Source organism: Euprymna scolopes, chromosome 17 (assembly GCF_053919585.1).
Source record: "Euprymna scolopes isolate OS-2025 chromosome 17, ASM5391958v1, whole genome shotgun sequence".
NCBI classification, from domain to species: domain Eukaryota; kingdom Metazoa; phylum Mollusca; class Cephalopoda; order Sepiida; family Sepiolidae; genus Euprymna; species Euprymna scolopes.
The window spans coordinates 15,855,753-15,882,461 of NC_136498.1; the positions used below are offsets into that span (position 1 = coordinate 15,855,753).

General features: G+C 33.4%; 1 protein-coding gene and 1 pseudogene across 1 annotated transcript in view; one reads left to right on the forward strand and one right to left on the reverse strand.

The window, feature by feature from the left end:
• LOC145296687 (leucine-rich repeat-containing protein 34-like) overlaps positions 1-23,704 on the reverse strand; it is a 272,980-nt gene extending 249,276 nt beyond the window's left edge. The window contains exon 1 of the mRNA XM_080142644.1: positions 23,565-23,704. The gene's annotated coding sequence lies outside the window, so the exon portion shown is untranslated. The remainder of the gene's footprint in view (positions 1-23,564) is intronic.
• On the forward strand, positions 13,317-13,464 carry LOC145297180 (U2 spliceosomal RNA; annotated as a pseudogene).
• Positions 23,705-26,709: the final 3,005 nt, after the last annotated feature.

A 26,709-nucleotide genomic window follows, 5' to 3' on the forward strand; every position in this document is an offset into this window, starting at 1 on the left:
AATTTATTTGAAATTTTCAGACAATCCATCTTTAAAGTCTAGGGATGTTTCTATGCTATTAAAATAAATAAAAATCGCCAATTATAAAAATATTAAATAAAATAAAAATATTTTTCGGAATTTGTACCTGTTTTTGTTGGTAGAACTGAATTTCCATTTCAATTCATTTCATACACCACGATTTGACGAGGCGAATTAGATTTCATTTTCTGTTTACTCGATAAGTAAAAAAAACAAAACATTCCCCATTTTAAAATTTTAAATTAATTTTTTATATTCCAAATTTTGTAATTTAAATTTTTTTTTCTTTATTATATCAGGCAAAAAAAAGTTGCTCACTTGCGTTTGAGTCGAAGTTTTTTAAATTGTTTTTTTTATTGTTTTTTGAAACAGTTGTTTCGAGATAAGAAAATATGAACTTAAAATTGTTAGATGAAAGTATAGGTTTTTTCGAAGAAAATTTATAGATTGGTCACATACTTAAATAATATTTGGTGCTAATGCAGAGTGATGTGCGCTATTTTTTAAATTGTATTTCCATGTTTAATTAAAGTTTTATATGCTTTTTTTATTCAATTGTAAGGTTAAAGTACAGATTAGGTACAAAGAAAACCTCCCCATGTTAAGAATGGCTTTTTAAAATAATAATGTTCTTATTTCAGCACGGATCAATAAGTGCATGAGTACCCAGTTTCTTTAAAGAAAAAGCATTCATATTTTCTTATGTAAAACCTTCTGTAAAACAACAAAAGAAAAAAAGTGTATTTTAATTTTGTTAAAGAAAAAAGTGTGCTATTGCAGAGAGTGATCCGCGCTATTTTTTAAATCATATTTCCACGTTTAATTGAAGTTTTATGGGTTTTTTATTCAATTGTAAGGTTAAAGTACAGAATAGGTGCAAAACACCCTCCCCTCCCCATGTTAAGAATGGCTTTTTGAATAATAACGTTATTATTTCAGCACGGATTATTCTCTGCATGAGTACCGATTAATGTTTTATTTTTTTTTTTTTGCTTTTTTTACGGTAGTTTTTTTTTTTAAAGAAAACCTTTTTTAACAAAAATTTAAAGTACACTTTTTTTTTTTTTTTTTTTTTGAAGAAAATATATGAATGCTTTTTCTTTATTAAAGAAATTGGGTACTTATGCACTTATTGATCCGTGCTGAAATAACATTATTTAAAAAGTCATTATGGGGAGGGGAGGTTTTCTTTGTAGCTGTTCTGTACTTAAACCTTACAATTGAATAAAAAAACATATCATAAAACTTTAATTAAACTTGGAAATACGATTAAAAAAATAGCGCGAATCAGTAAGTGCATTAGCAACAGAAATTGTTAGGTGAAAAGTTTCTACCAAGAAAACCGTTATTTTTTCAGCCATTCTTACCAAGGGGAGGAGATGGTGTTTTGTCACTATTCTGTGCTTTCAACTAACAATTTATTAAAAAAAACAAAAGGTAAATTTTCACATTAGGTTCACCTCCACAATTTTTAACATGAGTAGGTTGGGGGTGTTTATTCCGAAAGCCGTTCTTAACATGGGGAGAATGGTGGTATTTATTACAAAAGCCGTTTTTAAGAGATGAAAGACAGGTAAAAGGTTAAAACACGTGGTTAGGCATGGGTGTTGTTTATTCTGAAAGCCGTTCTTAATATGGGGAGGTTGGGAGTGTTTATTCATGGCCGCCAGTGAATTATAGTGCATAGTATAGGCCTTTATATCTTGAAAACTACTTGTCTCTGCAAATTTTAAATGAGATTTTCTTATTCAGCATAGTTGAAAATTGTGGAGGTAGACCTAATGTAAAAAAAAAAATACCCCCCCCCCTAAAAAAATGATATTGTGAAATTTAAATTTAAACGCGGTACCAAAAATAAAATTAGACAGAAAAATACCGCCTTCAGCGTTGTACTTGCACAAAGACTTGAAAAAGTTGTCAACTAAAACAAATATATAATAAATAAATATTTTCAAAGGCAAGATAAGTTACTTTTCTACTTAATTGGATAATTTTTAGTGTTTTTTATTGGGTTTGTACTACTGTACATATAGATTCGAAAAAGTTGTCAAAAAATAAATCTATAACAAATATTATCAAAGGCAAGATATGTTACTTTATTACCAAAATGGATAATTTTAGTTTTTTTTAATGTAAAATGTTTATGCGGCTCGAAAAACAGCGTTTACTGCTATATTTTAAAATTACAAATGGCGGCAGACTGTGTTAAACATGTTAAGTTTGGGAAAAATGAGTTAAAACTAAAAAAAACTATAGAAAATACTGTTAAAAACCACCAAATACATGTCTACCTATGTCACGGTAACATATATTGAGTGAGTTCCTGTCAGTATTTTGTATAGTTTTTTAGTTTTAACTCATTTTCCCAAACTTACCGTGTTCAACACAGTCTGCCGCCATTTGTATTTTTCAAATATACTGATAAACACTACATGTTTTCAAACCGATTAAACATTTTTCACTACATAAAAACACTAAAATCTTATCCAGTTAGGTAGAAAAGTAACTTATCTTGCCTTTGATAACATTTATTTGTTATATTTATTTTTCCACAACTTTTTTGTTTGTGTGTATAGTAATACAAACCCGTTTTATTTACTGTAACGTTTAGTTGGCTCGAAAAACAGTGTTTATCAGTGTATTTGAAAAATACAAATGGTGGCAAACACTGTTGATGTTGAACTTGGGAAAATGATTTAAAACTAAAAAACTATACAAAATACTGCCAGAAACCCATCGAATATGTCAGCCTATGTCACGATAACATAATCAGTGGGTGTCTGACACTGTTTTGTATAGTTTTTTAGTTTTTAACTGATTTCCCCAAACTTATCGTATTCAATAGAGTTTCAAATACATCGATAAACACGGAGTTTCTCGATCCTATTAAACATTTTACATTAAATAAAAACACTAAAAAATTATCCAGTTAGATAGAAACATAATTTACCTTACCTTTGCTTTTATTTATTTGTTTTTGGACAACTTTTTCGAATCTGTGTATAGTAATCCCCCACCCCCACCCAAATATTAATTAAAATCTCACAATTTTGAATACAATAACAAAAATAAAAAAAACTATTTAGCGTTTCGACATTTTAGCAACGTTCGGCTTAATTCACTGAATGTTGATCGAACCCAATCCATGTTTTTTTCATTTTCACCTTTTTTTTTTTTTTAAATTTTTGGAGTGGATTGCTGTACTAAGAATATAAGAAACATGCATTTTCTCTTTTTATTAGAATTTTCCATTACACTAAATTGAGCCACAGCAATGCGTGGCAGGGTACAGCTAGTATATATATATATATATATATATATATATGAGAGAGAGAGTAATCCCATTGACACACTGGTTCTCGTCAGGTTACCAACGTCGAGCCTGGGTAGTATCAGATGAGTGACCATTTGGGAATTCGAGGTGCTGTATGGCATTGTTTCCAATCGTCCTGAACCTCCACTTGTCACTGGTATTTAACAACACTGACTCGGAGAGGTGTGGTTGGAGCTTGCGCAACGCTTGCCACAAAAAATATCCATGTGCAGGCACCTTTACAATGGGTATCCATAGTCTGCCAAGACTGAAAGAAGCTGCTATATATATAATGTATGTAATTCAATCATGTTATGCTTGTTTTGTTTTTTATAAAGTACATCTTATTCATACTTTGTTATTTAGTGGAAGACCACTAAACAACTCCTCAGAGACAATTTTCCTCAAAAAAAAAAAAATAAAAAGATACAAGGAAATTGAGATAAAATGTGCAAAAACATAAATTTAAAAACACATACGCACATAAAGTCTATATAAATAACTGACAATTTAGCTAGATTCGAAAGATTTTATCCATACCAATCTTTTTCTGTTTTTAGCAAAAACTTTCATTTGTTTACATATGTTTTGTTCATATTTGTATGTGTATACTGGATATTTCCTCCATGGGCTCGTCCTGACTAAGCTACTTTACAACTTTCCTTGAATGTAGAGAGATGTAGAAAGGGATAGCTCGAGATGCTATCAGAGACAACAGTGTATGTATGTATGTATTTATATATATATATATATATATATCTTCTCTATATATAATAAAATGATAACATGTCAAATTTCTTGAGTCGGCTTTCATAGGGCAGATCAAATAGACCCTGCATCATCCGAATAACCAGTCTGTGAAGTCTCCAGATGCGGGATATCACAGAGGCCTAGACACAATATTCAAACAGTGGTTTGACGAAAGAGACATAAAATGAGTTTGCAGAAAGAGTATCAAATAAGAAATAGTGCTCCTTGCTTTGTTTGCAGTCTGAATACAATGTTTAGATTTGTGTCACCACCAAAAGTAAAAACTTGAGTCAGAAAAAGAACCCACTTCAACATGGTAACATTTGTCAACATTGATGTATAAGTCCCATTCAATGAACCATTTATCTTGAAGGCTAAACTTGAGATAGCGAGGATTGAATGCCATAGCTGTGTACATATTTTTTGCTGAGAAACAGTACAAGCAACATTTTCTTAGGGTTAATATTTTGTGGTTGAAACTCATTCGGGTAAAGACAAATGTCATGAGAAAACCGCAAACACAGTGCGAGAATTCCAGCCATTGCATTATATATTATGGTATATTTTAAAACAAATCCTGGCCATTGTTTGACAACACTTTTCTAGTATTTAACAACAAAAAGAAATAAGTCAAAGTTCCCATCCAAGATTCTACTTTCGAGGTCAACATTTTTTTTTTTTTGTCATGTGTGTTAAATTTTATATAGGGCAAGCAGATTAGTCGAGGAAATCACTGGTACTACCTGTTTTTGTTTTACACATGGAAAATGAAATGTGTAGATACAATAATAAGCAATATGCTGATCTAAACATAAGACGTAGTAGGTGACAAGATTCCGAGTTCAATCTTTGTACAAGGTAGTCAATTAATAAACAATATTCATTTGTTGACATCTATGCTGATGACACGACCATCTACGGCAACACATCAAAGGCTGTAAATGACAAAGTTCTCTCGGATTCTCTCTCCTCTGATCTCGAGAGCGTGGTTCAGTGGGGGAAGACGTGGCTGGTTACCTTTAATGCATCCAAAACCAAACTCCTATCCTTACATCATCAACGCTCTGATCCCCATCTGGTATCAATTGTGATGGATGGCTCTCGTCTGGGTGGCCCCGTGTTTTGACAAGTTTCTGGGTTTGACCTTTACTCCTGATCTGAAATGGTACACGTACATCAAGTCTGTTGCCAAGGTCGCTGGAAAGATGGTGGGATCCTTCTACCGCTCCAGAAGATATCTCACTACTGATGCAATTCTCTATCTATATAAAAGCCAAGTACGTCCAAGGATGGAATACTGTTGCCATATCTGGGCAGGAGCTGCTAAAAACAGCCTATCCTGCCTTGTCAGAGTACAAAATAGACTTCGTGGCTTAGTGGGGGATGCCCTTTTCTCTACCCTGCAACCTCTCTCCCACAGAAGAGACGTTGCGAACCTATCCTTGTTTTATCGTTATTTCCATGGCAGGTGCTCGTCTGAACTCCAATCTCTGGTCCCCCCTCGCCAATCTTTCATGAAAAACACCCGTCTAGCTGAATCCACTGTGAAAAATTTCCCCCACTCTATATTTGTGCCTAAATCAAAACACGGATTCCATGAACAAAGCTTCTTCCTTAGAACTGCACGCCTGTGGAACTCTGTTCCGTCTGCCTGTTCCCACTGGATTACAACTTGGATGTCTTCAAGTCCAATATTAACAAATTCCTAATGAACCGCCCCCTTAAGTAAACACTTCATCAAATCTCCACACTAACGTAATGTACTTGCAATAACCCTTATCCCTGAGTGGCTTCCGGGCCTTGATAAGTGGTGATCACAGTGTAGAAAAAAACAATCATTTTCTTTTCTTTTCTTTTTTGTTACTAGCTTTATTTTATTCGGTGTTGCCCTGGAGTCATTTTACTTTATTTTTTCATCCCTTTACAACCACATCTGCAAAGCCAGCTAATATTCTTTGTCTTCTTTTTTCTATTCATTTAACGTCACTTTTTACTTGTTCAGGGTTCAGGTTTTTCTGATATTATGCAAGCTTACTCTCCAATTCTCACAGCTCAGAGGCTTAATTGTCTCCAAATTCCACTCTATGTAATATTGTTTAATCTCTTACCTCAAAGTTTTCCTTGGCTGGTCAACATTTCTACGATTTAAGCCATCCATGCTTCTATAGAAATTTATCCAGGAAGATGAACACGCGACATGACCATACCAGCATGAACGGTTTGTCATAAATATAATTTCTATGCTGGGTAAATGTAAAAAATTTCAGAAAATCCTCTGACCTGATGTGTTGGGTTTGGGTAAATTTCACATTGTGAGTCTATCTCTGCTTCATTGTTATTTTCAGGCTTCAATCTATGACCCCCCCCCCTGAAAAACATTCACAATGCAAATCCCATGAACAAAGTTTGTTTCTTAAAACTACCCACTTGTGGAACTTTATACTCCGGGGCTGCTTTCCAGCTGACTACAACATGGTTGTTTTCAAGTTCAATGTAAACAAATTCTTGTTGAGCCTTTGTCTTAAATAGTCAGATTCTGCTAAACTTCCACCATCATTACCAATCATTACGCTGTTGTTTCACCAACCACCTACCACTCATTAACTTTTATCCTTAAGCGGCCTTCAGACCTTGATAAGCGGTGATTCCAATGAAAAAAAAATCTAATCATGTATCTGTCATTGCATTGGAGGCAGATTAGGGTTAGGGTTGGTTGAGAGCTCAGCATTTGCTGCAATTTAACATACATGATGCTCCTGACAGCTGCTTTACAACTTTCCCTGAATGTAGAGAGGGAAAGTTCAAGATGCTATCAGAGGCAACAGTATATATATATATATATATATATATATATATATATATATATATATATATATATATATATATATATATGACATATTTTCCCTTTAACTATTGAACCTATAGGAAATCAAATAGGCCATTCCTATGCAAATATTTTGCACTTACAATTTAAAGTTAATACTGCAGCATCTTCTCAAACTAAAATACGCACATTTCATCTCCATTCTAAATAAATTATGATGGACCCTCCTTGCCTCACTCTCTTAGCTACGTAATCCCATGTAGGTAGTAGCAAATATTTCTTCCTCTTTAGATTTACTCCTCCTACAAACCCCCAAATCAACGGGTCTTTTAATCATGGTCTTACTTAGCCCTATGACACTGGGAAGCAGTTATATATGTGGAAGTTGAGACTAGCAACAGTATACGTTTGCTTCTCTAAATGTTTTCCTCATCAAACAGATCATTATAACAAGAGTTTTTTTTACCGCTTCTTGGCCTTCGTACTGAAAAATTGCTTACATTGTTAAATAACATTACTACTATTGTTATTGTATTTGATTTATTTAGACTTTCGTTGTTATTCTTATTGCTTCTATTATTACTAACAGTTTCATTTTCTGTTCTGTGCTTATTTGGATACCTCCAACTGCTTTTTATGGCTATTCGTTAAATTCAGTTTAATTTGTAGCGTTTTTTTTTTTTCATCATTATTCAAGTTATTTTTTTACATTTATCATTATTGTTATATAATGTTTATAGACTATAAATTGCAGTATAAAGTTCCGAAATTGCCTAACTACTTTTACACTATTACTTTTATTACTATTAGTATTATTATCATTATTGTTAATTGTGTTACTATTAATATTACTACATCTACTATTTATTGTTTTTATCAGTATTCGGCAAATAAGAAACATATTTCTCTTAACGAAAGTCACTATTTTTGTTAATGGCAGCCATGTTTACATGTTTTCTTTATTTGCACCATTGGTTTTGTGGCTTTACATATTTTAACATAAAAAGAAATAATCACGCACAATTACTGTACAGTTTAATAGCACAAATTTTCAGAATATTAAATACATTTAACAGTAATAGTTTCGCATTTGCCTTGGGAAGGGGGGGGGGGTCAAAAATAATACAATATTGTTTAGTTTTGTACACAACTTTAACAGATTTTTTAATGCCAATTTGATTAGGTTTTTTTTTTTTTTAATTTTATTTGGTTCAAAATGTGCTTTTATGACTATTCGGTACTTTCACCTAACAATTTAACAAAAACATTGTATTATTATTATTATAATTATTATTATTATTGTTGTTGTTATTATTATTATTATTATTATTATTATTATTATTATGATCATCATCATCATCATCATTATTATTATTATTATTATTATTATTCTGTATAATGTTATATTTAATTGGAACATCAATTTTCATCAATAAAGCAATAACAGTCTATAAACAACAATGCCACTGCTATGAAATGACACAAAACATCTTAAAAGAGCAATGACCACCATGGATGACGGTACCCACTACTAGATGACAGGGCCCGACGTTTGAAGACAGGCAATTTGCCTGATAGTGCTTGCCTCTGTCGAGAAGTGACTGTAAATATAGTCGATTTCATTTCAGAATAGTCCAATGGGGCACAACGCTGGTCATGATCGATAATTACAGAGGAATCCAGTGCCTGCCAATAAAGGAAAATGATTTAATTTTGGAGCTGTCTAATAGAGGACATGCTGGGAACGGACAGTGACAGTTTTAAAGGTACTCAAGATCCACCAACACACTAACTACTAGTGATCATCATTCCCTACCAAAGGTATCCAGTGACAGACAATGGATGCCAATGTCCGATAGTTGAAGACAGACAATTTTAGTTTGGAGTATTCCAATAGAGGCCGATACTGATCATGGCCACCAGTGAATTCCAGTTGCAAAGGCAGCCAGTGCCCATCATTAAACACCAGTAGACACCTCATCTCAGCATTAATCACAAGTAACCAACAATGATAAGTAGCTTCTGCTAGCTGCCACTGCCAGACAATGCCCAACAGTGAAAGCCAGATGATTTCATTTGAGCCACAGTCACTAATTTGTTGTGCCTTAATTTTTTGTGCCTAAATTTATTGTGCGTTCATTTGTTATGCCTTAATTTATCATGCCTTAATTTTTGTGGTTTAATTCATCATGCCTTAATTCATTGTGCCTTAATTTGTCATACCTAAATTCATTGTGCTTTAATTTGTCGTGCCTTAATTTGATGTGCCTTAATTTATCATGCATTAATTTGTTGTGCCTTAATTTATCGTGCGTTAATTTTTTGTGCTTTAATTTGTCGTGTATAAATATCACATGTAAAGAGAATCAAGAGGTGTCATTTGTCGTGCCTTATTTTGTTATACCTTAATTTTTCGTTCCTTAACTTTTTGTGCTTTAATTTATCGTGCCTTAATTTGTTCTGCTTTAATTAATCGTGCCTTATTTTATTGTGCTCTTATTTTTTCTGCCTTAATTTATTGTGCCTTGATTTGGTGTGCCTTAATTGGTTACACTTTAATTTGTTGTGCTTTAATTTGTTGTGCTTTAATTTATCGTCCCTTAATTTGTTGTAGCTTTATTCATCATGCCTTAAATTATTGTGCCTTAATTTGTGTGCTTTAATTTGTAGTGCGTACGGCACAATCACATTGACACACCGGTTCTCGCCAGATCACCGAAGTTAAGCAATGTTGAGCCTGGCCAGAACCAGATGGGTGACCATTTGGGAAGGCTAGGTGCTGTATGTACCTTCTGGGAAGGTTGGGCGTAGGGCCAGCCCCCTCACCCTGTAAAAAAGAACTCAGTCACTACAAAAACATCTATAAAAGTTGTAGATGGCCTATGCCCCTCCAGGGGCTCAAGGACTATGGATAGATGGAATTTGTCTTAATTTATCGTGCTTAGCTTATCACACCTTAATTTGTTGTGCTTTAATTTGTTGTGCTTTAATTTATCGTGCCTTAATTTGTAGTATTTTAGTTTATCATGCCTTAATTTATTGTGCTTTAATTTGCCGTGACTTAATTTGTTGTGCTTTAATTCATCATGCCTTAATTCATTGTGCTTTCATTTGTTGTGCTTTTATTTATCATGCCTTAAATTGTTGTACTTTAATCAATCGTGCCTTAATTTGTTGGGTTTTAATTTATTAGGCCTTAATTTGTTGTGCTTTAATTTATTGTGCCTTTATTTGTTGTGCTTTAATTTATCATGTTTGAATTTGTTTTGCCTTAATTCATTGCACCTGAATTTGTTGTGCTTTAAGTTATCGTGCCTTAATTTGTTGTGCCTTAAATTGTTGTGTTTTAATTTATCGTGCCTTAATTTGTTGTGCTTTAATGTTTTGTACCTTATTTTGTTGTGCTCCAATTTATCATGCCTTAATTTGTGGTGCTTCAATTTATTGTTCCTTAATTTGTTCTGCTTTAATTCATTGTGCTTTAATTTGTTGTGCCTTAATTTATCGTGCCTTAATTTGTTGTGCTTTAATTTGTTGTGACTTAATTTATAGTGCCTTAATTTGTTGTGCCCTAATTTATCATACTTTAATTTGTCGTGCCTTAATTTGTCATGCCTTGATTTGTTGTGCCATAATTTATTGTGCCTTAATCTGTAGTTATTTAATTTGTGGTGATTTAATTTATCATACCCTATATTTGTTGTGCTTTAATTTATCGTGTCTTAATTTGTTTTGCTTTCATTTATTGTGGCTTAATTTGTTGTGCCTTAATTTTTTTTCCTTTTATTTATCATGCCTAAATTTGTTGTGCCTTAATTTATCGTACCTTAATTTGTTCTGCTTCAATTTGTCATGTCTTAATTTGTTTTGCTCTTATTTATTGTGCCTTAATTTGTTGTGCTTTAGTTTATCGTGCCTTAATTTGTTGTGCTTCAATTTTTTTGTGCCTAAATTTGCTGTGTTTTTATTTACTGTGCTTTAATTTGTTGTGCTTTAATATGTTGTGCCTTAATTTGTTGTGCTATTATTTATCATGCCTTAATTTATTGTTCTTGTATTTGTCATGCCTTCATTTGCTGTGCTTTAATTTATTGTGCCTTTATTTGTCGCGCTTTAATTTATCGCGCCTTTATTTGTTGTGCCTTAATTTTTTGTGCTTTAATTTATTGTGCCCTAATTTGTTGTCCTTTAATTTATCGTTCATTAATTTGTTGTGCCTTAATTTATCATGCCTTAATTTGTTGTGCTTTAATTTATCGTGCCTTAAGTTAATGTGCTTTCATTTATTATGCTTTCATTTATTGTGCCTTTATTTGTTGTCCCTTAATTTATCGTCCCTTAATTTGTTGTGCTGTAATTAATTGTGCCTTAATTTTTTGTGCCTTAATTTTTCGTGCCTAAATATATCATGTACAGAGACTAAAGAGGTGTTATTTGTCCTACCTTAATTCATTGCATATAAATAGTAACACCTTGTTGCTAATGAGTGAGTTAAAATAATCCAAGGTACAAATGATCATCTTTATCCGTATATTGAACAGACCATGATCGTCCATTTGTTGTGCTTTTCTGAATTCATTGCATGATTCCGACACTGGTTGCAGTGTCAATTGTGTGTTCTGAATAAAAAAAAAAACTTTCCCTCTAAACAAAATTTATTTCTTGAAGATACAATTATACTTCTTTCTTTTTACTGAACAAGATCTACTAAAAGTAATGTCTAGAGAAAAAAAACACAAAAAAAAAAACATAGATATTAGCTATCCAACATTTTTATTTTAAAACAGTGGATTACAATTATTGCTTCTTTTGTAGTTTCTATGTGGCCGGCTAGTGTTTGTAGCTTATGCAAATTAGTTTCCACATTCAAGGGTTTTCCTTAAAATATTGGTTGCTTTCAGCATTACTGTCCATTATATAATCTCAATCTTCCTCTTAATTCTCATTTCTCTTAGTCTTTTGCAATGTTCTTTGAGACTATTCCTAGTGCTTCAATTATTATTGCTATTGTATTGATTTTCTTCAGGTTCCATATTCTGTTCAGTTCTCAGGATATTTGTCTCATTTTTCTATCTTTTTTTTTTTTTTTTACATGGGGGTCACCACTTATCAAGGCCCAGGAGACACTCGGGGATAAAGGTTATTATGTGTACAGTAATCAATGGGATAGTATTGTAGTAATAGTTAGTATTGGGGATTTAATAAGGTGTCATTACTTAAGGGGGCGGTTCATCAGGAATTTGTTTGTGTTGGACTTGAAGACATGCAAGTTGAATTCGGGGGGTGGGGGGGAACAGGCAAGCGGCAGATCTTTACCCTTTGACTATTGGGATGGCAAAATTTACAATTTGCCAGTTTTTTATACTTCTTGGTAATTATCATGGATGTCCAATCTTCTTGCTTGAATGAGTTTATCTGTTTGTAGCGTCATGTCCCAAACGATTTTGTGGTTTTCATTTTCCAGTACTGTCTCCGGTTTGTGTTTATACACGTGTTCGACGTGCTGTTGTTTGTAGAGCTCCCAGTTCACTGCCTTCCCCATGCAGTCATGCGCTGTCTTTATATTCCTTTTTGTCTAGTTTGCTGTATTGTTAAATTATGTGGTCTATCATTTCGTTTCTTTTGTACATTAACTGTTTTTCTGTATTTTATCTATCTTAGCTTTAATGTGGTTAGTTCTAATCTATTTAACCATTTATCTTTATTTTTATTTACTCATTAGGAGTAGTCACACAGGCCATTATCAAAGATTCTCTTGGAGAACAATTTGTGGTGTTCTCAGGAGTCTGAGTGACAACAAACCTCCCCAGATTTCCCGTACTCTCCACTTCTGATAACCTTTGCAGATGAATTTGCATTAACACAACAACCGTTTACCATTGATTCCTCATTAGCAGTGACCATTGGTCTTCATTAGAATTTTGATGGCAATAAGCCTCCCCAAGGTCCCAGTCCTCTTTGCACTCATCCAGCAGAGGTCTGATTAGTGCTTTCTCTCTCCTCGGTTTTTCCATCCTCTTTGACCCTCATTTATTTGGTGTGGCGTCTGTTATATAGCGACACATGAAAAAAAAGAGGGAAACAGAAAGCAGGGGCGCAGGGGGTGGGGTTAACTTACAATCTTCGTGATGTTTTTTTTGTGTTTTACATCTGTAGCAGATTCTGTTTGTCCAGTTTGTATCTGTAGCTCATGTGTGTTAGTTTCCACAAAAAATATGGAATGCGTCACGAATTTGCATGTCATCCTTGCTCAGGGGACATTGATTGTCATTATTAGTAGTAATTATTTATCATTATATTATTACGCTTATCGCTTCGTCCGTTATCATGCTGTGCATCACTTGAAAAGGAAATTGAAATATTAAAAAAAATTGGTGTCGCTGTTGAGGCAAAGCTAATAAAAATTATTTATCTTTCTTGGCCTTTTGGCTAAGATCAAAGTGTAGTATCTGCTCTTCAGGTGCTACATTTCAATTTCTTCTCTCTCAGTGGAAAAGAAATCCTTTATGACTAAGACAATTTTTTCTCCACATTAAAAAAATGATCCTGGTGTCTAAATCTGTCCCGTGGGGAGGCATTGTGAATAGGTACTATGTTTAATGTAACAAAGTTTTAATATTAAAAAAGTAACTGGAAAAAGTTATTTCTGATTTAATTACAAAATGCCCTGGAAGTGTTACTCCTGATTAATTATAAAATGCCCTGGAAAATATCCGTTCTGATTATTATTTTTGGTTTACTTGCCTCTCCACAGGGGCGGAATTGGACATGAGGTCGGTTAAAAATTTAAGGGGAAACCAGCTCCCCAAAAGGGGCTCTCTGGTCAATAACAAAAATAAGAATTGTATCAGTAATGAAGGATTTCTCCTCCATTAACCAAGACTAAAAAATAGGGATTTAAGTCACTGGAATGCTGAAACTGATACTACACTCAGACATTCACATGTTGAAGCAACGGCTACCTAATAATGTTTTTATGTATTACTTTCGAAAAGCTGCTGAAACAGTTTATGATTTAAACATTACTTTATTTCAAGTATATTTTAAGCAGTGGGTTACGGGATATGAAGTCAGTCCCGGAAATTACTAAAACCGTTTACGATTTAAACATTACTTTATTTCATGTATATTTTTAACAGTGGGGTGGGGGGATATTAAATCAGTCCCGAAAATGGGTGAACCCGTTTACGCATTACACATTGCTTTATATAATGTATATTTTTAACATTGGGGTGGGTAATATGAAGTCGGTTCCGGAAATGGCTGCAACCATTTACGTCTTGGACATTACTTTATTTAATGTATATTTTTAACAGTAGGATGGGAGATAAGAAGTTGGTCCCAGAAATGGCTGAAAAAGTTTACGATTTATACATTACTTTATTTCATGTATATTTTCAACAGTGGGGTGGGGATTATAAGTCAGTTCCAGAAATGGCTGAAACAGTTTACTATTTAGACATTACATTATTTCATGTATATTTTTAGCAGTGGGTTGGGGATATAAAGTCGGTCCCGGAAATGGCTGAAACAGTTTACTATTTAAACATTACTTTATTTCATGTATATTTTTAACAGTGGGTTGGGGGATATAAAGTCAGTCCCGAAAATGGCTAAAACAGTTTACTATTTAGACATTACATTATTTCATGTATATTTTCAACAGTGGGTTGGTGATATAAAGTCAGTTCCAGAAATGGCTGAAACAGTTTACTATTTAGACATTACATTATTTCATGTATATTTTTAGCAGTGGGTTGGGGATATAAAGTCGGTCCCGGAAATGGCTGAAACAATTTACTATTTAGACATTACATTATTTCATGTATATTTTTAGTAGTGGGTTTGGGATATAAAGTCTGTCCTGGAATGGCTGAAACGGTTTACGATTAAAACATTACTTTATTTAATGTATATTTTCAACACTGGGGTGGCGGACATGAAGTCAGTTCAGGGATTGAATGAGATGTGCAAATATATACTATCAGAAAGCGTCGCCCAGTATTGAATGAGCTAGGTGGAAAACATATAGTAGCAAAATACCCAGCATCGCCCAGGATTGAATGAGATAGGTGAACGATATATATTAGCAGAATATACGGCGTCACCCGGGATTGGATAAGATAGGTGGAACATATATACTATGAGAATACCCAGAATTTATTTATTTGTTTGTAATAAAATAATCAGCCCAGGCAATATATCGAAGTTATTAATTAAGTAAGGGGGAGCGACATAGTGGATTAAAGTTATGAAAATTATTGTCGAAATTAGTAACATATTCAAGAATCATGAAAAATGATGAAATGTGAGTTACTTGATTGGTGTGTTTGTAATGATATAATAAGCCCAGAAATATATCTAATATATTATATAAGTAGGAGGGAGAGGCATAATGTGGGTTTTTAATTATAAAAATTATTGTCGAAATTAGTAACATATCCAGGATTATGAACAAAGATTAAATGTAAGTTAATCAAGTGTGTGTTTATAATAAAATAATCAGTCAAGGAAATATATCAAAGTAATTATGTAAGTAAGAGAGGACGATAAGGATGGTTTAAATTATGAAAAATAATTGTCAAAATTAGTAACATATCCAAGAATTATGAAAAATGATAATATGTTATTTAATGCATTAGTGTGTTTGCAATGAAATAATCAGACCAGACAATATATCAAAGTTATTATTTTAGTAAGTGGGGCGATGATGTGGGTTAAAATGATAAAAAATGATTGTCGACATAAGTAACATATCCAAGAATTATGAAAAATGACAAAATGTGAGTTAATTGATTGGTGTGTTTAAAATGAAATAATCATTCCAGATAATATATCAAAGTTATTATGTTTGTAATGGATGGTTGATAATGTGGGTTAAAAATATTAAAAATAATTGTCGAAATGTGTAACATATAAAAGAATTAAGAAAAATGATGAAGTGTGAGTTAATTGATAGTTATGTTTTTTAAGAAATAATCAACCCAGAAAATATATCAAAGTATTTTTTAGTAAGAGAGGGCGACGAGGATGGTTTAAATTATAAAACATTATTGTCGAAATTAGTAAGATATCCAATAATTACGAAAAATGACGAAATGTGATTTAATTGATTGTAGTGTTTATAATAAAATAATAAGCCTAGACAATATATCAAAGTTATTATATAAGTAAAGGGGAAGAAGATAAGGAGGGCTTAAATTATGAAAAATTATTGTCGAAATTAGTAACATATCCAAGAATTACGAAAAATGATGAAATATTAGTTAATTGATTGGTGTGTTTGTAATAAAATAATAAGCCCAGACAATATTTCAAAGATATTATTTTATTAAGAGATGGCGATAATATGGGTATAAATTATGAAAAATGATTGTCGAAATTAGTAACATACCCAAAAATTATGAAAAATGATGAAATGGAGGTTAATTGATTAGTGTGTGTGTAATGAAATAATCAGCCCAGCAAATGTATCAAAGTTATTATTTTAGTAAGGTTGGGCGACAACGTTGGTTTAAATTATAAAAAAATATTGTCGAAATTAGTAAAATATCCAAGAATTACGAAAAATGATGAAATGTGAGTTGATTGATGTATGTGTTTGTAATGAAATAATCAGCCTAGAAAATATATCAAGTTTATTATTTTAGTAAGGTGTGCAACATAGTGAGTTTAAATGATGAAAAATTATTGTCAAAATTCGTACCATATCCAAGAATTATTAAAAATAAAAATAATGAAATGTGAGTTAATTAATAGTTGTGTTTTTATAAAATAATCAGCCGATACAATATATCAAATTTACTATTTTAGTAAAGGGAGAGGCGATAATGTGGGCTGAAATTATGCAAAATTATTGTCGAACATAGTAACATATTCAATAATTATGAAAAATGATAAAATGTGAGTTAATTGACCGGTGTGTTTGTAATGAAAGAATCGGCCCATGAAATATATCCAAGTTATTATTTTAGTAAGGGGGCAGTACAGCTTTAATAAAAAAAAAGTAGAATAATATGATTGTGCCTTCATTCATGCTGAATAGAACGCTCACAGCATGCCCAGCAACAATATATTGCATAGGAAAAAAGCTGCTGTGGAATTTCTACAGGTCCCGCTAGTTATTATTATTATTGTTCTTGTTGTTGTTGTTATTGTTATTATTATTATTATTATCGTTATTATTGTTATTATTATTATTATTATTATTGTTATTATTATGTTTGTTGTTATTATTATTATTGTCATTAGTATTATTATTATTATTATTGTTATTAGTATTATTATTATTATTATTATTATTATTGCTATTATTATTATTATTATTGTTGTTGTTGTTATTGTTAACTTATTATTATTATTATTATTATTATTATTATTATTATTATTATTATTATTATTATTTCATGCATTCGATGAATGGTGGAGATTCATTGGTTGGCTACTTGGAGTGGCAACGCGTTAGATTCACAGATAAAAATGTCAATGATACTTGGAGACACAGCAAACGTCATAGCAAAAATCTGTTGCAATAAATAACAGAAAAATGAACAACTAAAACAATGAAACATTCAAAGAACCAGAAACGCTTGCTCGTCTCTACCAGAACAATTTACACGCGTTACCTTTGTCATCCTAGGCGTTACCCTAGCAACACAATTGTTGCTAGGATGACATCTATCGCATCACAGTGCAGGTGGGTGTGATGGAGAAGAGGTCTTTTCGCTTTTTTTCATCAGTAAATTATGGAAGCAGCAACGGATAACAAATTAAGAACATTTTAAAAGAAACCATTACATAATTACAAAGTGGAATCGGCGTAGTGGCGTGCAGAGAGGTGGGAGGGGCATGATCAGTAGCCTTCAAGCATCCAAAAGGAGTGGGGTTATACAATCATATTCAAGCTACCTCTCTTACTATATTTCTCAGTGCTAGAACTTATACTTGAGTCTTTGAGGCATACAATCAAAGAGTGACACCAGACATCACTAGACCTCTGGACGCCATTAGTTATTTATCCAGTTTATGACCCAATCTTCATAAGAAGCCTGTCTTTAAGACTCACATTACACATTCATCATATAATTCTCATATTATTTTTCTCCATGCAACACATATCCTCAACCTTCAACTCATGTTTCTCTTCCATATATATATCACACTTCGTACACATGCTTGATAGACCCTTTCTTTGGTTTACAATGGTAAACCTCTGCTGGTTAGTAATGACAAAAGATTTCTGAACTTACTTCACCCACTTCCATTTCTTGCAATCGGGCTAGCAGCCCATCCTCCCTGTACTCCAATGGCATCATCATCATCATCATCATCATCATCATCATCATCATCATCATCATCATCATCATCATCATCATCATCATCATCATCATCATCATCATCATCACAATAATAAGAACAACAAAAACAACAACAACTACAACAGCAACAACAATAATAATAATAATAATAATAATAATAATAATAATAATAATAACAACAACAACAACAATAATATTGTATGAATCTGAAGATTCTATTGCTAGCATTGGTTTCACCGATATTTTTGGAGTCAAAATTCTTTCTAGAAAGACGTTGGGCATTTAATGTAGGGATCATATGAAGGTTGCCAACATCCTAAGTGAAAGTGATTTTTTGTGGAGCAAATTGGGTTGAAACACCCAGGTCGTCAGTCTGTGTTGTTAACAACTTGATCACCGTCACCTCCCTGCTGCAATGGTATCACCAAGGTAATAAAACTTCTGAATAATCTGAATAATTTTGCAATCCAATTATATTTTCTCCACATCTGAGTTCGCATTCATCTCCCTTGTTGTACACTTCTTACATCCAACCTATTTTTTAAATAGTAGGGTAGACTGTCTCTCAGGTTGTAGTAGAAAAATGGCTATTATAACATTTTTGGTCCCCCAACAAAGAAGGGATTGGACCTAGTAATTCACTCCTGTTTGTCCGTATGTCTGTTCATTTGATCACACTTTTCTCAATAACTACACTTTGGATGTTTTTGAAAATTTTGCACAAACATTAGTCATGGCGAAAGTAAATTTTTGCCAGAACGGATTTTCCGGGATAAATCTGGCTGTCCCTGCCCCTTAGAAGCCATTATTTGGTTAAAATTGCCCCAAAGTCTTTTGTCCATTCATTTGTTCACATTTTTCTCAATAACCGTGCCTTGGATTTTTTCGAAATTTTGCACAAACATTAGTCATGGTGAAAGTAAATTTTTCACTCATGGAGGAAGACTTTGCATGCTTAGCATGTTTTAATTTCATTTTACTTCAATCGACATTCTCAGAAATCTCTATATGCGATACATAGGTATGCAAATATTCCATTAAAGTTATTGTTTACATGTTAAAGATTGAGTTAAAAATTCAGGTGATCGCTCATCTCCCTCTCAGTAATCAGTAGTAAGTCTTCTGTGCGTCATGAGTAAGTTGTTGGAATCTGTGTTAAATACAGAAGTAATCAACCATCTTAGCAAAAATAACCTTCTTAGTGACACACAATATGGTTTCCGTTCTTCTAGATCTACAGCAGATATGCTTACAGTAATATCTCGTAGGATTAGCGAATCTCTTGACGGAAGCAACCTTTCCATGGCAATTGCTCGACATATCAAAGGCCTTTGATAGGGTATGGCATAAAGGTTTACTTCACAAGATCTCTAGTTATGGTATAGCTGGAAATTTCTTCTCAGTTATTAAATCATTTCTCTCCGATAGGTTCATAAGAGTAGTAGTTGATGGGTAAAAATCAGAAGCTCACAGTATTAATACTAGAGTCCCTCAGGGGTCCATCTTGGGCCCAACTCTTTTCCTAATCTACATTAATGATCTTCCAAATCACATCCTTACATCATTCATAGACATTTATGCTGATGACACTACCATCTATGGTAGCACAAATAAGACCGTAAACGACCAAGTTCTCTCCCTCCTCTGATCTTGAGCACGTAGTACAATGGGGAAAGGAGTGGCTGGTTACTTTTAATGCATCTAAAACCAGGCTTCTATCTTTACATCATCAACGTTCTGATCCCCGTCTGGCATCAATTGAAATGAATGGCTTTCGTCTTGGGGAGACCTCATGTTTTGACAAGCTTCTGGGCTATAGGATCTGAAAGTGATACAATATTCAACGAGTGAGATCAGAGATGTGCTGGTGTACAACTCATGCTCTTTACCGATCCAAGTTATGACAACAGGACCATTGCCAGCACCCTCAAAATGCATTACTGGATTGCCATGAATAACAGGGACGTGGCCAGGGTGATGAAAACAAAGTTTCCAACCATGATTCTGATATTTGGTGTGGTTTCAAGTAAGGGCCACATCATGCCACCTCACAGCTTCAAGGTCGGCTTGAAAGTCAACACCAAAGTGTATCTGGAATTGCTGAAGAGTGCGGTAATCCTCTGGTGCAATCAAGTGGTTGCTGGCAGACCCTGGGTCCGGCAGCAGGACTCGACATCGGCCCACAAGTTCAAAGAGACCCAAGTTTGGCTTCAGAAGAAGTGCTTCAACTTTGTACCCTTCTCTCATTGCCCCCCTCTCTTCCCTTTACCTGAACTCACTAGACTAATTTGTTTAGTTATATATCAAGAACATCACCAACATGACCTCCCACAACACCAAAGGTAGCCTGATCGCCGAGTATTCGTCGAGCTCTCGCCGGCACTTATAGAAAAGGCATGCTCCTAGTTTCGAACCCATATTGAAGTGTTGATTGAGGCTGAAGGTTGCTACATGGAATAGATGTCAGTTCTACTACATAATCAACGTACCTGAATTGATTTTTTCAATAAAAGTTTTAAAATAAAGCTGTTGTATTGGTTTCTTTAGGGCGACAAATTTATTGTTCCACTCTGTGTGTACATATATATATATATTATATGTGTGTATATATATATATATATATATATATATATATATATATATATATATATATATATATATATATATATATATATATATATACTCGGGTTTTTTATATTCAAAAGTAATGGACTAATGAATTCAACGAGGTTGTTAGATAGTGCTCAATAAAAAGAGCTGATAATACTTGTTTATTGTTATATAAACATGCTCACATCCCGCTGCTACAAATAGCCACTTGTTTCAATCAAACAACAGATATCATCAGGCAGCGACTTGACTATTCAAAAGTTCAATTGAACTTTTGAATAGTCAAGTCGCTGCCTGATGATATCTGTTGTTTGATTGAAACAAGTGGCTATTTGTAGCAGCTGGATGTGAGCATGTTTATATAACAATAAACAAGTATATATATATATATATATATATATATATATATATATAATGGTTGTAATAAAACTCGCATGATTATTAAAGAGTGTTTAATGGAGGACGGAACTGATATATAGTCTGTTTATTATACAAACATTATTGAAACATGTATGCACATATGTAACCAATAATGTTTGTATAATAAACAGACTATATATATATATATATATATATATATATATATATATATATATATATATATATGTATACTAGCATGGGTGCCCGGCATTGCCCAAGTATTTGGAGGTGTATGTTGAGCAAAATAAAAAAAAAAGCGGTCAATTTTTTAAAAATTTTGACCCCTATTATGACCCCTTAAAATTTATTGTTTTGGGCTCAAATGAAGTTATTAAGTTAGATCCATGTCCAAGGAACCTAGATCTAAAATTTCAAGTGTTTAGACCCAAAATTGTTGGAGGAGTTTGGTAGCGTTCTCAAAGGTCAAATCGTTGAACTTTGACCCCTTAATCGCCAAATTTCTAGCCGTAAACCGATCACATCGATTTTCCCAAATCTCACTAACCTGTATATCAAATTTCGAGTCTGTAGACTAAAAATTGACAGAGTTATTGCATAGGGAAATGTACAGACACACACACACACACACACACACACACACACACGTTCACTTTTATAGATATACTAGCATTTCCTGAAATAATAACTTTCTAATTAAGCTATCCATTCTTAACAAGTTAATTATTCTGTATTTTCATAGGATCTCTCCATTCTTTACAATTCCAGCACAGAGAACTAATAACTAAATAAAATGGATAACAATTAAAATAAAATCATTCTTTTTATATTGCACTTTTCGTAAAGAGTAAATGAATGATAACGTATGTACAAACATGAAATTACCTTAGTGCCTTATATATAGGTGAAGCAAAGATCCAGTACGTATGTATGCATTCATAGAATATATATGCAGAGATATAGAAATGCTGCGGTTAGTACTGACGGCTAGCTCACTGAAAAAATGCATTCTTTAGCCTTTGTAAACGCAATTCATCTTGGAGAAAGTACACTTGGGAAAAGTGCAGAATAGTTAACACTCGTTCATATTATTTCGATTCTTCAGACTACTGTTCTCATCTTGAGTTCTATTTTCGCAATGTTTTGGTCGATGTAACCTCCGACCATCTTCAGGTGTATTTTGTTGAATTTAGGATCTCTACCCGGTCATGGCTGATGGAACGAGAGCGTGCTAGTCTTGTTAAGTGAACAAAGGGTTTCATATGAAATTCTATGCAGATTTCTGAGTTTCATAGAAACATTACCGAGTTCGACAAGATACACCTGAAGAAGATCGGAGGTTACATCAACAGAAACGTTGTGAAAATGATACTCAAGAAGAGAATAGTAGTCCAAAGAATCCAAACAATACGAATAACCATTCCTCATCTCAAAGATTCAGAAACCCAGTTAACGCTCAATAACATTTTTAAAAATCACAATAAATAATTTATATCAAACGCATTTGAATGAAATTCTCAAACAAACTGACCTAATTTTAAAGCTTATAATATTTTTTAAGTACATATTTTTATTTTGTACGTTTTTCTTTTATAAAATCTTTCTTCTCAACAATCGCTTAAAAAGATGGATTTTCAACCTTTTGTAAAGGCATTGATCTAGGAGAAAGGACACTTGTGAAAAGTACAGAATAGTTAACACTTGATAATTCGTAGTCCCTCTTCCCTCTAAAAAACAACAACAGCACATTATTTGGTGATTGTCCAGAATTTCCCCTATATTAAAAAACAAAAATAAATAAAAATATATACAATTTAGGTATCTGTAACGGAAAGAAAATATTATATTCCAAAAATCATGTAACTTGATCAAATAGTTTTATTTTTTTAAGGAAAATCATTTTTAAGTGAATTTCAGTTTTTCCAATGTCCCCCCTCACCCAATGCTAAGAATCACTTTCTAACATATTCCAAATTCGAATTATTTAAGGTTATTGTCCTTGTTCTTTCAGCCTGTTTTCAAAATGGTGTCGTAAGACAGTCACTCTTCGGTTAGCCATAAGATTTGATTTTCTTAATGCTTCAAATAATCCAAATAATACAAATTAAGTCACATAATTTTTTTTTTTTTTTTTTGTAAATTCTATCTCAATTATATGTTTTAGTTTTTATAGTGAGATTTACCTTGCGTGTGATTAGAACAGTAGGAAAGTAATTGTTATTGATAAGAATAAATTATTTACTACTCTCCTGGGCAACACCATGTTGCCCTGCTAGTTTTAAAATAGATTTGAAGTACACAACTTAACTACGCAGTTCTCAAAGTTGAATAATTAGTGTGCTCTACTTACCATGAAAAGGAAGAATCTCAACAATGATAAATATACCCCCTCCTTTTTAGTGTGTTAGATCGTCAAAGTCGTTTAACCGCAGGTGAATTCAATGGAAATGAATCCAACGACTTTGATTTGCCAGACAGAGTTGCTTTAACGAAGTGCAACAGGTCAGTCATGTTGTTAGATACCTTGACAGAATTCCAAAATTGACTTTAAAATCTAGTATATGTGTGTGGGTGGGTGAGGTGATATATTAAGTGTTTTTGTAGAATAGTGGATTTTGAAACAAATTCATTTCAGGTGAAAACATTATTACGTATTCAAGTGTCATGTCGAAATTTGAATAAATTTTAAAAATTCCAAAAACATGATTCTGTAGAAAAAAAATGACAAGTAAAAATAAAATTCATCAACTTTATCGACATAGAGTTTGATCGTTTGAAAAGCTCTCAAAATCCAAGGGAGGTAACTGCAATCGATCATTTTAACAATCCGTTGTTTCAAAATACAAAATGTCAGATGCGGATGATTTTTTGGAACTTTTGGAATTTATACTAATTTCAACATGACATATAAGTATGTAATAATGAAGAGTGTTTGTTCCAAAATCCACTATTCTGCACAAGCACTATGTCTTCTCTTCTCCACAGCCTCTTTTTCATGGGAAAGACGCTGCTAGTCTTTCTCTACTCTTTTGTTATTTTCATGGTAGATGTTCTCTACCTAAATTCACTATCTCTAGGTAGACCAGGGCTGCACACACATTTTTGGCAAGAAAGCTATTTATGACATGACTAAGTCTAAATAATCTACCATCTACTAAAAATGCAAGACACATTATTTATAAATATATTGTAAATCATTTTTATATGACAGTATATACAGGTGTACTTTGCATTAGTGCATCAACCAATATTGCACAGTGCATCGCTGTACATTTTTTGTCATTACCTTACACTGATGACTTGCATTAGATGGAATTAGTCAGGGATGCATAGTGCGGAGAGTAGCTGCTAAAAGCCAGCTTCAAGCTGACCTTCAGATGCTCATCAGTCATGGTGGTATTTGGACCTTATAATGTTCATGTGGGAAAACACTAAATAATGCAGCTAATGATGTTGGGGTACTTGTCCTCTGTAAGTTCAATAATTATCCATGGGTTCTGCATCGGCTCAATGTCAGCTTGCAGTGTTAGGATCTCATCCTCCACCCCAGAAGAGTTCAAGCACATGGATATAGCGATTGGCTTGAGTAATTCAAGGTATTGAAAGCAAAGTCTCGAAAATGTCAAACTCTAATAGACAATTGCCAATTTTCTTTATGGAGCATGCACTGTCAAGCTACGCACATGGCTGCTCTTGTGTCTCCAGCTCTGCTGTGAGGTTCTGGAATTTTGCCAGTGCCAATTTTCTTTTTATTCAATACCATGCGATTTATCTACAATGTCTCTGCGATTGACCAGTTGATCACGATCGACATAATGGGCACCCCTGAGGTAGACCATAATTACAGACTGACATGCCCTCTCGATGCCAGTTTTCTGTATGCTCAGTACATACGTGCCTAAAACCGAAGAAATACAAGGAAACACTTTTTGAAAACTTTCAAAAGAAAAGAAAAAAAGAAAAGAAAAATCCTTTCAAAGATTAGTAGTAGTTTTATATTTCATTGCTTTTTGGTTGGCCATTTTTTTTTTTCAATATTCTTATCAGTTTGTTCAAGCTGAGGATGGAGCATCCTACCAGATGCCAAATATTCACGCACTAACTTCCAATGTTTAAGCAAGGGAGACCAAAAAGGATACATCTTTCTTTAGTTGGTGCCAGGAAGCTCTCTGTAACTACTGCTGTGCAAATTCCAAAACATCTGGAAGTAATCCTTCAAGTTCTGATTGAAGCTAATTGGTCATTGTGTGACCCGACTACTTCACAAGGACTGCTCTCCGTGAGAGAACAGAAATATTAGTGTTTATGTCTGCTACAAGCTTACATGGCGCCAGTTGAAATAAACATATCCACTCCAATTCTTCTTGCAGAAAAATAGCACTTTCTTCATCTAGAACTGTGGGATGCTCGAAACTCTCATCCATTACAAAATCTTTATCTTTCATTGTGTTCTGGAAGCAACTTTGAAGGATTACTTTCAGACTCTTTGGAATTTGGACAACAGTAGTTACACAGAGCTTCCTGGCACCAACAGAGAATGATGTACCTTCTCCTGTCTCTATCGCCAAGCAAAGCTACCATTGCCTGAAGATATATTACTCTTCAAAGACTTTCATCAGCTAACCATCTTTGTCTCTCTTCTATTCTTTTTGTAATATTTTCCACAGCAAAATAAACATCTTTATACATCCATGCATAAATAAATAAACGTCTTTATACATACGAGCATAGAGTGTTTATACATGTGGGTCTTTTCTTCTTCTCTTCTTCATCGTTATTCCGTCAAGTAGTTACTATAGAAATAAGCTTTTCATGTAGAAAGATGACATATTTTACATTATTGGCAGAGTCTCATTCGCACGGCTTCTACAGACAAACTGATTTGAAAAACCTTTGTTTCTTTCAATTCAAAAACGTGACATTATTTGTCATCATTTGCTCTTGTTTTCTTTATTGTTTGACCTCTACCACCTGCTTTAATTTTACGTCATCCATCTCTGGGAACAATTCTGTTCTGCATATCTGGGTTACCCTCATGCACTCAGTGTGACCCTTGACAAAATTGACACTAGCTGACTTAATCACTACTGGTATAGGATCCTTCATATGCAACATGCGTATACAGAAAATCTATTAATTTATTTTTATTTCGGACTATTATTCTCATCTTTATTAGTTGTTGTTTTTGATCTTTTATTGGTTTTGTTTATTCACAACGTTTCGGCCAACTATTCCTCTGGCCTTCGTCAGGTGGCACGCGGTTTCAATCCCACCCAAAGCATGCCAGAGGTTAATTGGCCAAAATGTGGTGAGACGACAACAACTACGGATGGCAGTGATGGCTGAGAATGCAGTTAGGAGATTCAAAGTTCCTATCCGTCGCGGTTACCACCTGATGAAGGCCAGAGGAATAGGTGGTCGAAATGTTGTGAATAAACAAAACCAATAAAAGATCAAAAACAATGACTAATAAAGATGAGAATAATAGTCCGAAA